Here is a 14,184-nt window from a genome sequence, read left to right on the forward strand (position 1 = left end):
ACACACACACACACACACACACACACACACACACACACACACACACACACTCCAGTTTTCATCTGTATCCTCCCATTCTCTCCATACATGCATGCCCTTTACCATCACCTCCATCTAGAAGACAGAAGATCGGGTAGATTTGCAATCCACCACTGATCAGTCAGGAAAGCCATGAACGTCCCCAGATCTCTAAAACTTCGCTTATTCATCTGTGGAACAGAGTCAGTAAAGTCAACCTTACCCACTTGACCAGAATGGTGGGTGTCCCCAAAGACACAATGAATATGAAGACATTTGGGAAGAAATGATATCCCATCTGAATGAAAGGAGTTATTTTACTTAAAAAAAAATTCTTTGGGAGGGTTGCTAAACATGAAATATTTTTAGCAACAAGGTCCTACATGGGTTCAAAAGTGGTGATCATCACATTGTTCGTTGTAGCAAAGAAGCTGGATGTCCCCTGGGTGTCCATACATCGGTAGGGAAATGGGTAAAGTGTGGTCTATGATGGCAGAATACTAAACAGCAGACAGAAATGATGAGCTGTAATGACATAGCAACACGGAGAGACTTCAGAATCACAGCATTGAGTAAACCAAGTTAGAAGTCAAATAGGGTTTATCAAACAATCTCATGATGTAAATTTAAAACAAACACACAGAAGAGAACACTATTCTATTTCAGGGATGCACTCTCCATATATGTATTAACATATGTAAGGTAGATTAGGAGGATGTGTATTTAAGATATTAGCATGGACAGCTCGAGCGGAAGGAGGCATACAACTGGAGATGCAAGGTAGTGCAGAAAATACTCAAAAAGAAAACAAAAATGCTTTTCAAAAAGTACAGCTGATAGTATGTCATAACTGAAGAATAAGAATTACCAAATCCCTGTACTTGACACATAAATACTAATTTTTTTTAGGGAGGAAAGAAAGTGCTTGTATTCTTTTGCTAGGGCTGCCATGACAAAGTATCACTAACTGAGTGGTTGAAAGAACAGAAATTTGTTGTCTCACAGTTCTGGAGGCTAGAAGTCTAAAATCAAAGTGTAGGCGGGTTGGTTCCTTCTGAGCGCTATGCGGGAAGGCTCTGCTGAGGCCTCTCTCTTGGGCTGGTAGGCAGCCATCTTCATGTTCATATGCTGTCCCCTCGATGTGCCTGTCGTTCTCCAAGTTTCCTCTTCCTATAAGGACCAGTCATGTTGGATTAGGGCCCATTCTAATGACCTCATGTTAACTTAATTCTATAAAGACCCCATCTCTCAATAGGGTCACATGCTGAGGTACTACTGCTGATTAGGACCTCAACATATGAATTTCACAGGGGACACAATTCAGCCATTAATGGTGCTATATCTCAAACAATTTAGACAGAAGTCAATATGATGGTCTAAAATTTATTTCAGATGTCTCAGACTGTGGTTCTGGAGATGGTAAAACACTGAAGTTGAAGACTGAGTGAAGAGTTAGAATAAATATTTCTTAAAATGTAAGTATAAAATAACAATATTTTTAAATACATTATTTTATGAATTCATGATTTTTATGGATGTCTAACTAAACTAATAAAATACACATAGATATTTAACTATTTCTAAATAATTCTAAAAGTTTATAAATTTAAGATAGCTATAAAATTTTTAACCTCCTGGCCAGGATATTAAGGTATTCCCCTAGCCAGTTTGTTTTGTATTCAAGTATGTAGTGTGGGCGAGCTAGAAACGTATGTGTTTACACCCATCTGGTTTGCCTATTCAAGTATCTTCTCTCTGAAGGACCCCCTCACTACTCATTAAGAATTAATCACTCTTCATCTTGATAATAATTTGCTCATTTATGCTATTGCTGTATGCAGCAGTCATTTCTAAAAACTATGTTTGTCTTCAGCATGAGGTTGTGACTTTCTTTGGGGAAGGAACTGCTTCATTCACTCTTGCAGCACAACACCTGGTCCATTTTTTCTAACAATTAATAAACACTGTGGAACTGAACTCAGCTATGATTGCCTTTGTTTCAAGTTTTTATTTTCCTTTTATTTTTTAAAAATTACATAGGTAACACATGTTTCTTATAGAAAATTTAAGCAAGTGGATTTTTTAGGTTGTCTGGAAGGATTCTTTCTAAGAAAATGCACCATATAATACATGTTTGTCCCTCTGAACAGTATAATAAATAAGTATAATAAACACAAGATTTACAAACTGTTTCCCTCACTGTCAAGTTAATGGCTATACCATGTCATTGAATGGATGTCATAATTGATTTTACTTAATTGCCCAACACCATCCCAATGCTCATTGTCAAATTTTTGGTGTTGGAGACAAACGTACAAATAGAACCAATAAGAGAAGATTTTAATAGACCTCTCTTAATGGTCAAGTATAAAATAAGTAGTAGTATAAAAGACTTGAACAGCATAAGCCTAAGGGAGATCAGGTCTTGAGGGTAAGCACTAAAAGGTATACCCCAATAAGAAAGAATCTTTCTTTCCTCTCAAGCACACAAAGACTTATTCATGAAAATTGAAGATACACTATTGCAGAAGTAACATATCGGGTTCCATAAAATCAGAAGAATACAAATGATATTCTCAGCTCTTCTTGCAGTAAAATAAGAAATAAAAATAAAATAAAAAATAAGTCCTACTCTCTGAAATTTAAAAACAACTCATTTGACAATCTCAGGTGAAAGGTGAAATATCAACCAAAATTGCAGAATTCTAAAACACATTACAGAAAATGCTACATATCAGAATGTATGGGGTATACAATTAAATTGGATCAGAGGACAATTCATGGTATTAAATATTTATAACAATAAACAGGATGCCATGAAGCCAAATTCCCACTTCAAAAAAGTAGAAAAAAAACGAAGCAAAAAGAAAGCAGAAGAATAGAAATAATAAAGATTAAGGCATAATAAGTGATATTTAAACCTGATAAACATTTAAATTAATAAGTAAATCAAACTATTGTTTCCTTTTTAAAAATCAACAGATAAACAAACCATTAGGTAATATAACCAGGATGAAAAGGCCGGGGGTAGTGGGATGAGGGCAGAGGATACAAATATAATACATAAAATGAGAAACGCCCAGTGGAAAATCATGAGTTAGTCCTAGGCATGCGAACTTTGCAATACTTGGGGGACATCCAGGTGGAGATGCCCAGTAAACATATGGAGGTAAAGCTCAGGACATAGGTCCAGTCTGGAAAAGGGGACTCAGCATCCCACATGAGTGAGTGGGTGAGAGCCCCCACGCGGGTAGACTATTGGCTGGCTGTATTTCCTGTTTGCTCTTAGATCCCCCCTCGGCCCCTTACCTGCTGGCTATAGTTCAATTCCCAGGTGCCATTTGCTGCTGGCTTCTGCCTGGCTTCACCCAGTGCGAGACCCTGGAGGAGACAGGACAGAGAAGGGAAAAGTTGGGGGACTCGCTGCCTCTCCCTCTGTCTATAGTCAACAGTAGTTACGCAGCTCCCTCTGTGGCCCCAGCTTCCATGAGCAGCCCTGGCTCTGGGACTTCGGAATTGCCAATGCTCCCATCATTCCTCCAGCCAAAGGAGTAATGGAGGTGATCTGTTACTGCTACTCTCTGGGTTGCCTCCACTGCCCCCACCCTCACTTGACTTTGCAGCTCTCCCTATCACCCCACCACACACTTTTTTTTTTTCTTAGCTGAACCATCCTGCCACCTGTTGGCAGCTCAGCTCGGGCTGGGAATCGAACTGGCGACCCTGTTGCTCAGAGCTCGCACTCTTGAGCAAGCTCTTAACCAGCTGAGCCACTCGGCCGGCCCCTCTCCCAACCCCTTTATAACCAGTTGCCCTTATTAACTCCTTCTGTTGGGCTATTGGCATTGGTTCTATTTTCTGAGTGGAGCTTGAGTGTCAGCTTCTCACTGCTGAGCAAGAAGGGAAGAATTAAGAATGCAAATTGGGGAGCCCCGAGATTCAAGGGTTAGAGAGAAGAAAAGGAGTTTTCAGAGGAAATAGAAAAAGAGGCATCACCCAGGCAGGAAGGAAAAAAAGAAACTGCAGTCGTTTCTGTGATTCTTCTTCTTTCCTCAATAACAAATGTATATTTTAATTAGTGTCTCCAAGAAATACAATGTTGAGAGCCAAAGGAGTGTGGGGCAGGGAGAAATGCCGGGATGCCTCTCAAACTTCTATACAGGAATGTTTGCGTCTGCCAGCACCCAGGCCACTAGCTGTCTCTTGGAACAGGGACCCTCAGCCAGACATAATATTTAACTCAGTGGCTGGGCCGGGCTGTGTTTATAATCTTAATAACACACCAGCTTAACCAAGTCAGCCTTACTACCTTAGCTATCATTTAATTGCCTGTGGTTTATATCTTGCATATTCAGTGGTGATGTGATTGAAAACTTAACGATTGAGCCACTTAAGCAAGAAAAAAAGAAGACAAATATTAACACACATTGCATGAGAAACCCCGATTAAATAAAATAATTTTACATTTCATCAGGCTTCCCCCCCCCCCCAGACTACTGAATAAAGCTTGGGCATACATGCCAGGGGAAATTCTCTCCATTCTGAGCTTAACCGTGCGTTTTTTCTCCACCGATGGATTTGCATAGCAGTGCTTATAAAATCGTCTAACGAAGTGTGTCTCATTAACCTGTATTTATCTGTGTGGAGTATCTGTTGATCCCTGATGTTTCTGGAATTGATGATCTCCTTCCAGGTGAGTCTCAAAAAGCTCTGGGCCAAGGAGACTTTAATGGATTTGTTGACATTTCCAAAGGATTTTAAACTCCAATCCCTCTTCCCTGACCACTAGTCCCATCTAATTTGACTCGTTCCCTTGGGAGTTTCAAATTGCTTTATCTTTGCCCCCAAGCAGAAACTCTGACCTAACAGGGAACTTTGACCTCCCCAGAGCTGCCCCAGAGCTTCTGCAGCCCATCAAAGTGGGGTGGTGGTCTCAATGACAGATGACACTGCAGTCAGGAAGTGCGTAAAAATTAATTGTGCTCTCAGGAACTGTGCAATGTGGTCACCGAAGGATGCGGAGCAGGCCCCATAAAAGGCAGAGCCCCTGGGACACCCAGTGGCTGTGTTCGTAGCTGCCCACACTTCCTGGGCTGTACCCAGGGCTGGCGTGCTGACTTAGCAGGCGGACACTCCATGCGGCAGCGCCTCACTGTGTTTTAGTGCCCCCAGACCCTGGCCCACAGTAAGTGCTCATTACTCATCGAATGACTGAATTAATGAACCTGGAGTGGCACTAATTTAATATATTTAGAATCACAACACTAAGTATAGGCTACAAACTTCCAAATATGAAAAGAGTTAAGAATCATGTATGTCCCTGCGTTTTCTTTGGAGGTAAACACAGCATCATAGCCAGCCTCTGGAATCACACAATCATTCCACATGTATAAAGCATGACCGAGTGGGTGACTTATCTTCTTGAAGGCTTTATTTGCTCATCTATGAAGTGGGGATAATCATGGCCGGTACATTATAGGGTTGTTGCAAGAGTGAGATGATATAATACATGCTGTATATTAAGAGGAGTGGCCAGCCCTCGATGTGTAAGTTACGGTGCTTCCCTGGACTTGCTAAGTTGAGGAGATAACACTTGCTCTTCTTTAAAAATTTTTTCAAAAACAGAAGCTTAAAAAGCAAAAGAATGTTCCAAAGCACCCTTATTTAATTCAGAAATTAAAAGTATGCAGAATTCGCCCACTGCTGATGCTGCCAAAGAGGAAAAAATTGCGTCCATGAGCAAATGACCCAGAATCATAATATTTTCACAATTGAAAAGAAGGACTATAACCTACCTCCTATGATTGCTTTTAAGATTAAGTAAGACAGAACACATTTGGTACAATTCCTGCCACATACTAAGTACTCAATACATCTTAGTTCTTTTCGCTTCCTTTAGTCAAACTCCATATTCTTAATAATCACTCTATAAATATGTGGAGAATGAAAACAGAATTTACCATTCAAGACATTTATCTTTAACCTGGATACAATCTAATTACTCACCATCCATTTTTCTTCCATAGACTCTGATTTGGCACATACTTTTTGAGTAGTTGTTACATTCCAAGTACTGTGCTAGACAATTTTACATGTATCCTGCAACAAAACTGTAATAGACTTTTGATTACACAGTTAGAAAGGTCTAGAGGGTTCTTTCTGTGAATTGTTCATCACTGGCCCATTTGCAGTTAAGAACTCAGGGATGCCTTTTGGATGGTGATGATCATCTCAGAGAATCTCAGAGATGGAAGAGAGAAGAAGACTGGAAGGACGGGGAGCTGCCCTCCCTTTTTATCATGATCCACGGGGGTGTAAATAAATGAGCCCCTTTTCATTCAAAAGCCCTTGGTTAAGCACCTGGCATGTATTATGTGCCTGGCAATGGCCGGGCACTGGGCATATCGCGCTAACCAAGAATCATAAGGTTCTTGCTCTCACAGAGCTTAATTTGGGGGCAAGAGACATCAAAAATGCATAAAGAATTAAACACGATAATCTCGATAGTGATAAGTGTCATCAAGAAAGTAAAACAGGGGCCGGCCGAGTGGCACGCTGGTTAAGAACTGGCTTGGGACGCCAGAGGGCCCCGGTTCGGATCCCACATATGAGGGCCAGTGACACTGCCCTCTACAGCTAAGATGCTGAACAACAGCTCAACCTGGAGCTGGGCTGCCATGAGTTGCTGTCAACGGCGTAGGCTGCAGCCCCTGTGGCAGTGGGTTGCCATGGGCTACCGTGTGTAGCCAGCAGCCAGCGTGAGCGGCCAGCAGCCGCAGTGAGCAGCTGTCCAGAAGCCGGCGACTGATCTGCCTCGGCCAGGAAGAGTGCAATGATGGTGCCAACTTGGGCCAGTGAAGCAACGTCCTCCACAACTAGACTGAAGAACAAAAGGATAGCAACTTGTCTGCTCCCCTCCCCCCAATTCCCCAAGAAAATCTAAAAAAAAAAAAAAGAAAGTAAAACAGGATGATATGATGAAGGGTGCCTGAAGATGGGGAACTACTGCAGGCAGTTCACAGGAAGCCTCTTAGAGGGTGCCATCTGGGCAGAGACCGAGGAGGAGCCAGCAACTTGATTCAGGCAGAAGAGAAGTTAGAATAAGGACCCTAAGGAAGGGGAGAAACTAGCAGGGCATAAGAGCATATCAAGGGCCAAAATGGCCTGCCGAATGAGAAAGCTTCATTTGCAACATGTCTGGATTTGTGACATGCGAACTCAAGAAGTGTATGTGGTCATGGAAGTCAGGCTGTATCCATCACTACCCGTCAAAGACAATCTTTCACGCAGTAACCACCGGAGGGGCCTCAAGGCTCCTGGCAGGATGTGTCCCATCACTTCCTTTGCCTCCTCTCCTGCTCCCCTTGCTCTCCTTCTGTCTCCACTCTCGCCACACTGTCCTCCTTGCTGTCCCTTTAGCATGTCAGACAGACACCCACCTCAGGGTCTTTGCACTTGCTTTTCCTGATAGCTGGAAATCCCTTCTCTGAGAGACCCACCCATATGCCTCCCTCTTTTGTCTCCTTTAGGTCTCTACCCAAAGGTCATGTTCTCCCTATTAGCTGGCCTACGGGTCCATGGGGCACTAGTCATGGGTCTAAACGTCTCTAACACACTATTGGTGCCTATGAAACCCTATGGACAACCAAAATTCCAGGGTCTTTTTTCACGTGAAAGATTTACCGAGTCGGTTAGCCATCATTCTTTCACTCTGATGTGGGGGCTGGAAACAAAGTTGATGCATCTGCCCATCATCTGGACTCCAGGCCTGCCCGTTGCTGCTCTCACATCTTCATGCTTTATTTCCGCATCCTACACTTCCCTCCAAGCAGAGCACTGGCCATAAACATGATGAGATCAAGTTCACCACGCGTGTGGAACAAGATAGACCAACGGCAGGATCCTTGGGAGCCGTTGCCAAGAGCTAATACACACTCTTTGGAGACAGACTTTTCAATGGCTGATGAAATCGGCAACTTTAATACCGTTTACTTGCCAAAGAGTCCCAAATATACATTTCAAATCTTGGCTTTTTCTGGAGATGCCACATTTGTTCATCAAGCTGTTTATGCGGTATTTTCAACTGGATATTAGGGAATCTCACACTGAACATGTCCGCAAAACTCCCCATCTTTTCCAGCTCAAGAAAAGATGGTCCTGCCATTTTTCTCAAGCCAGAAAAGTTAGAAGTCACACTCCCTTTTTCTAATCCAATTCAACCCATGCATAAGTTCTGGGGAATTCTGCCCCTAAAACACATCACAAATTCATCTCCTCTGCCACCGCTCTAGTCCAGCATGGCAGCTTCTTTCACTTGGATTGGCACCCTCCCAGGCTCTCTACCTGTTGGCCAACTCCAAGCCATTCCCAGCACAGCTACCAGTGTGATGAAAACAAACAAAAACCCATAATCCATGATTGTGTCACTTCCGTGCCTAAAATCCTTCAATGGCTTTCCATGTGCAATTAGATGAAACTATAAATCCTTACCTTGGTCTCACAGCCCAACCTGTTGAGGTAGCCTGTTCCCGCCCTGCATGCCTTCGTCTCCTCCACTCCCCCCATGACCCTTGACCCTGCAGCCTCCTTGGTTTCCCAGTTCTTCCTCAAGCCCAGTAAGCTCATTCACTGCCTGTGTGCTGTACACCAGTCGGGCCCTCCCTGTAGAGTTTTCTCCCTGTCCTTCACCTGGATGGCTCTTTCTAGCTTCCAGATCTTACTGTAAGTCTTTTTTTTTTTCTTTTCCAGAGAGATCTTCCTTGACCACCCAGTAGTCAATTCATTGCTCTCCATCACTTCCTTCACTTGAATTCCCTTCAGGGATGATATATTGATGTGTAATTTTTCATTTGTATATTGACAGTCCCCCCCCCCAACTAGAATGAAAGATCTCTGGGGACAGGGAACTTGTCTGACTTGTTTAGTGCTATACCCCCGATCCTGGAAGAGTACACGTGATATAACAGGTTCTCAATGTACACTGACAGATAATGGAACACTCCTCAGCTGGCAGATGCCCACCTTGTACATAGCAGGATCACAAGAAACCAGGTAAAGACAAGTTAAGATGCATGTGCCTATTGCATCCCCTTGAACTGCCAGTCTAATAATCATTTTTAAAAAAAGTAGAAAGAAATAAAATTATTTCTGCATAGCTTGTTAGCTCTTGGATCATTGCATCCTTTACTCAATGCTCACAAACCAGCTGTTTAATAATCTATTTTTCCTTTATTGGTTTTCTTAAATTACAAAGGCAATGCATGTTCATTGAAAGAAATTCTAATTACACAGAAGTGTATAAAGAGTAAAGACCGGGCCGGCCGAGTGGCGCGATGGTTAAGAACTGGCTTGGGATGCCAGAGGACCCAGGTTCGGATCCCACATATGAGGGCCAGTGACACTGCCCTCTACAGCTAAGATGCTGAACAACAGCTCAACCTGGAGCTGGGCTGCCGTGAGTCGCTGGCGACGGCGTAGGCTGCAGCCCCTGTGGCAGTGGGTTGCCATGGGCTACCGTGTGTAGCCAGCAGCCAGCGTGAGCGGCCAGCAGCCGCAGTGAGCGGCCGTCCAGAAGCTGGCGACTGATCTGCCTCGCCCGGGAAGAGCGCAATGATGGTGCCTATTTGGGCCAGTGAAACAACATCCTCCACAACTAGACTGAAGAACAAAAGGACAGCAACTTGTCTGTTCCCCTTCCCCCCAATTCCCCAGCACTGTTCCCATGCCCCCAATTCCCCAATAAAAACTTAAAAAAAAAAAAAGAGTAAAGACCTGTGTCTATCCTCTCCTCCCATTTGTACTTCCCAGGTGTAGCGTCTGTTTACAGCTTGATGAATATCCTTCCTTTTTTTCTATGTATATACATGTGTGTATATATGTGCATATATACAGAAGGTGCCAAAAAATGTATACACATTTTAAGAAAGGAAAAAGCTGTATTAAGATTGTAATGCTCAATATATACCGATAACAAAAGATGAATACAAGTCACATTTGACTTCTGCAATTACAAGAGATACTCAAAGTGCTTACCATCAGTGTCCAGACACTTCTGCTTGTGGCAAAATACTGCTTGAGCAACGGTGACCAAAGTGTCCGCTTGTACACATTTTTTTGGCACCCCCGGTGTATGTAAGTGTGTATACACACACACACACACACACACACACACACACATATATATATATATATAGAGAGAGAAAGAGACAGAGAGAGAGGGGGAGGGACGGAGAGACTCCTATATATATATATGTAGCTTTAAGATCCAAATAGAAGCGTGTATGTATATGTTTTTTTTCCACATACCATATGGTAGGCATATTTCTGTGTCCATACAGATTGATCTACTATATATTTAATGGTCAGATAGAATTCCATTGCATTCATTAATTTATTTATTCAAAATATACTTAATTATTTTATGAGCAAAGAAATTAAAATGTGAGATTACAGTTAAACAAAAATGGCTAACTATTGATAGTGTTATAGCCTGGTGACGGCACATGGAGCTTATGTTATTCTTTCTACTTTTCTGTATCTTTGAAAGTTTTAATAATGGTTAAATTTAAAAATAAATACTAAGCAAACCTCATATTAATGTTGAGTTACGGAATGCTCTCTTCTGAGATCATAAACAAAATAGGGATGTCTGATATCACTACTTCCTACCAACATTGTAATGAAGTCCTGGACACTATAATAAGACAGGAAAATAAAAGAGATAAAAATTAAAGAGAAAGAAAGAAAATAGTAATTATTCATATATGACATAATTTCATATAAAGAAAATCCAAAAGAATCTACAAAGTATTAGAATTAATCAGTGGATTTAGCAAGGTCTCTGGTCACAAGGTGGATACACAAAACTCAACAACTATCTACCAGCAACAAAGAAAAAGAAAATGAATTTTTAAAAAATCTAATGAAAACATGAAGTACTTAAGAATAAATTCAGTGAAAGATAAATAAGACTTCTATAGTGACAACTATATGACATTAAGAGAAATTAAAGAAAAATCTAAAAACATTACTTAATAAGCGCCTTAATGCTGTATGCCAGACATTCTGGTAGACTGAGGCTACAGTGATAAGTAAAAACAAGACACAGTCCTTGAATTTGCAGTCTGATGGACTGACCAATATTCATCTGATAACCAGGCAAGTTAATATAATACTGCAAATGTGGAAAGGGTTACAGGGAGAGGTACACAGTGTTGTGAGAACTTCAGAGATGGGATTTGACCTAATCAAAGAACCAGGAAAGAGTCCTTGAGCTCAGCTCTAAAGGAAGAAAATGAGTTAACTAAATTCAGCGAAAAGAGCATTTCCACAAGAGGCACCGCTTGTGCAAACTTTGTGCAAAGAAAAAATATGAACCATAATTGACTCCACCACTCTTGGTATATAATGGTGATTTGGGTCATGTGGTAGACTGTCTGCCAATGAGACTGCAAAGATTCCCCTCCCTTGGGTTATACCCTACCATATAGATTCTGGGTTAGGCCATGTGACTTGCTTTGGCCAGTGGGATGACTGCAAATATTAATATTTATGCATGCAGAGACTTAAACAGTGTTGTATACTGGGGCTTTCTCTCTCTAGGTGCATGTAGAACTCCAAGACCACCATGTGAACAGGCTCAAGCTAGCCTACTAGAGGATGCGAGACTACATGGAGCAGAAACCAGCTGCCCCACCTGACCACCCAGCCTGCCAACCCCCACACACGTGAGGGGGCATGGACCCCTAGACCATCCAGCCACAAGCCAAAACACCAGCTGACCTCAGATAGCAGAGAGCCAAGCAGAGACCAGGCAAGTCAGCAGGGACCAGAAGAACCACCCCGCCACATCAGAATTACGAGTGAAATAAAACGGCTATTGTTTTAGGCCACAACATTTTGGAATAATTGTTAGGCGGCAAAATCTAACTGATGCAGGTTGATTGCAGTTGTTGGTCTTACAAGCAGTGCTTTAGGAAATGCCTTTGCATTTACATCTTGGTGCATCTTGCACAGAGCAAGCCCCTAGAAATCAATAGTATTGTTATTATTAAGATAAATCAGGACGTTGTGCAGATGAGGAAACTGAGATGCCGCTAAATTGAACTGAAACACCAAACTCAGGCACAGACAAAGAGATACTTGGAATTAGTATCCAGGTCTTCAAATCCCACTTCAACATTCATGTAAATCCATCATTGTCTTATCTTGCTAGTGGAGAAAAAGCAACACATTTTTCAAAGTCAAAAATCAAAAAAAGTTCACATTCAGTTTGCTGGGGTTACAAGCATCTACATTTTTTTCTTTAACCCGTCCCTTTAATCCTGACAACAAACCTGAGCATGTCAGGCTTTCAGGAAGGGTGTTCCAACAAGAAAGACCACGGGGAAGGCTGGCTCCAGTTTCAAGAGAAAAATATTGCCATCCTACGGGAAGGAAATGTAGTAGACAAGCATTTTTCCTGACCGGATTGGTCCAATAGTAGCCAAAATTGCAAAGGGTTAAACAAGGATGATGAACTCTTTTCAGCAGGGGATGACAAAGTTTGTTTTTTTGTCCATTCTGGGGAATTACCAAATACTATTTTCCTGGAACCTGAAATGAGAGTTAGGCAGACAATATGAATTTCAGGAAAATATTTTTGCCATTAATTATGTCATAAGCAAAAGAGTAAAATAAACTGTTTATTATCACATATAAAATGCTTTTGACCAGTCAACTGAAAAACTAATTTCATTTTCTCATTACACTGCCTCAGGCATCCTTTAACATCAATTTTTATTATAGCAAAAGCAAGGAAATTAAAATGATCAGTTACGGTGCAGAGAGAAACATTTGCTTCAGAATTTTTAAAAGTAAGAGTAATAAAGCACAGAACCGCTTTATCATTTATAATAATCACAAGTCATTTGTGAGAGAGAAATTCCGCTCCAAGGATCTAGAGTACCATCCCGCCATCAGCCTCTCCTTGAGTCCTTGGGACCCTCAGGGTTGGTCAGCACTGAGAGACGCTAGGGGTCCTGTTCACATGTCTAGAGGAGATTGACTTTCTAGCCCAACTGGCTCAAGGTTTCACAGGTGGCCCAGGGTGTGAGGAGGCTAGGTTTCTATGCTGAGAACTAAAGAAGAAAGCTATGCAGAGAACCGGGAAAGCAGGGCCTTCATCTCAATCCTTTGGCCCAACAGCTGATATTGTGAAAAGAGAAATGATTAAACAAAAACCAAGAAGTTAGGAGACATGTTTTCCAAACTTGGCCTCACCCCTTATAAACTCTGTGATCATGGGCACCATTCATAGGCTGAGTGTCCTGATTTACCGGCGTTATAAAGTATAAACAAGGCTATGTGTGTGAATGCACTTTGTAAAGTAATAATCAAAGCCTATTTAGTGATAGTTTTTAAGATAATTCTGTTGCTGGGTGGACTTGGGACTTGGTGGCTTCTAATGGAAAATCATTGTGAACAGAGCTCTTGCTTTTTAGCTATAGGAAGAGGAAGCTACTCAGGTGTGGAGGGTGATGGGAGGGGGAGAAAGAAGGCGTTGGCAAGGGAATGATGGCAGACTCTCTGGCCCCTTGTCAGACTGAATGACCTGGTTGAGGGTGCGATAGAAAAGAAGAGGGAGAAACTAAAAGAGCCATGACTCCACGAGACTTGGGTGAGCTTCCTGATCCAAAGCCAGGGTGACAAAGCTGTTGAGGGGCTGTGTCCTCTCTGACACACACACACACACACACACACACACAATGCAGCACTGGCAGTCAGATGAAGTTACATTTCATGAAACAGATGGTGACTCAAGTCTTGACAGGATGACAAAGGCAGAAGGAATTGAGAAGACTTGCTCTTTGGTACATATAACCTTCCCAGGCCTCCGCTCTCAAAGCTGGGAATGCCCTAAGAAGCTCAGGCAGACTTCCCTTATCATTACCGTTGTGTCTGGTAAGAGAGACGCATCTTAGCTAAAGCCATGCAAACTGTCCACTCTGCTTACACACCAGACTGAAGGAGAGGCCGCTATCCTGAGAGTTGAACAAAACACGCCCATTTTCCCAAGAGGTCCAACACAGGTCGATTTTGAGCACATGCACTCAAAGCAGCTCCATATGGCAGGTAAACAAGTCCTGAGTAGACCCTACGCTCAGGGAGTTAAAACTCTAACATGAA

General features: G+C 42.2%; 1 long non-coding RNA gene across 2 annotated transcripts in view; it reads right to left on the reverse strand.

The window, feature by feature from the left end:
• Positions 1 to 14,184, reverse strand: part of LOC109383557 (uncharacterized) — a 266,734-nt gene that overhangs the window by 233,305 nt on the left and 19,245 nt on the right. For both annotated transcript variants that reach the window (XR_002124217.1, XR_002124215.1), the window contains one exon: positions 3,328 to 3,399. This is a non-coding gene — a long non-coding RNA (uncharacterized LOC109383557). The remainder of the gene's footprint in view (positions 1 to 3,327; positions 3,400 to 14,184) is intronic.

Source organism: Hipposideros armiger, unplaced genomic scaffold (genome assembly GCF_001890085.2).
Source record: "Hipposideros armiger isolate ML-2016 unplaced genomic scaffold, ASM189008v1 scaffold_4, whole genome shotgun sequence".
In the NCBI taxonomy this organism is placed as follows: Eukaryota; Metazoa; Chordata; class Mammalia; order Chiroptera; family Hipposideridae; genus Hipposideros; species Hipposideros armiger.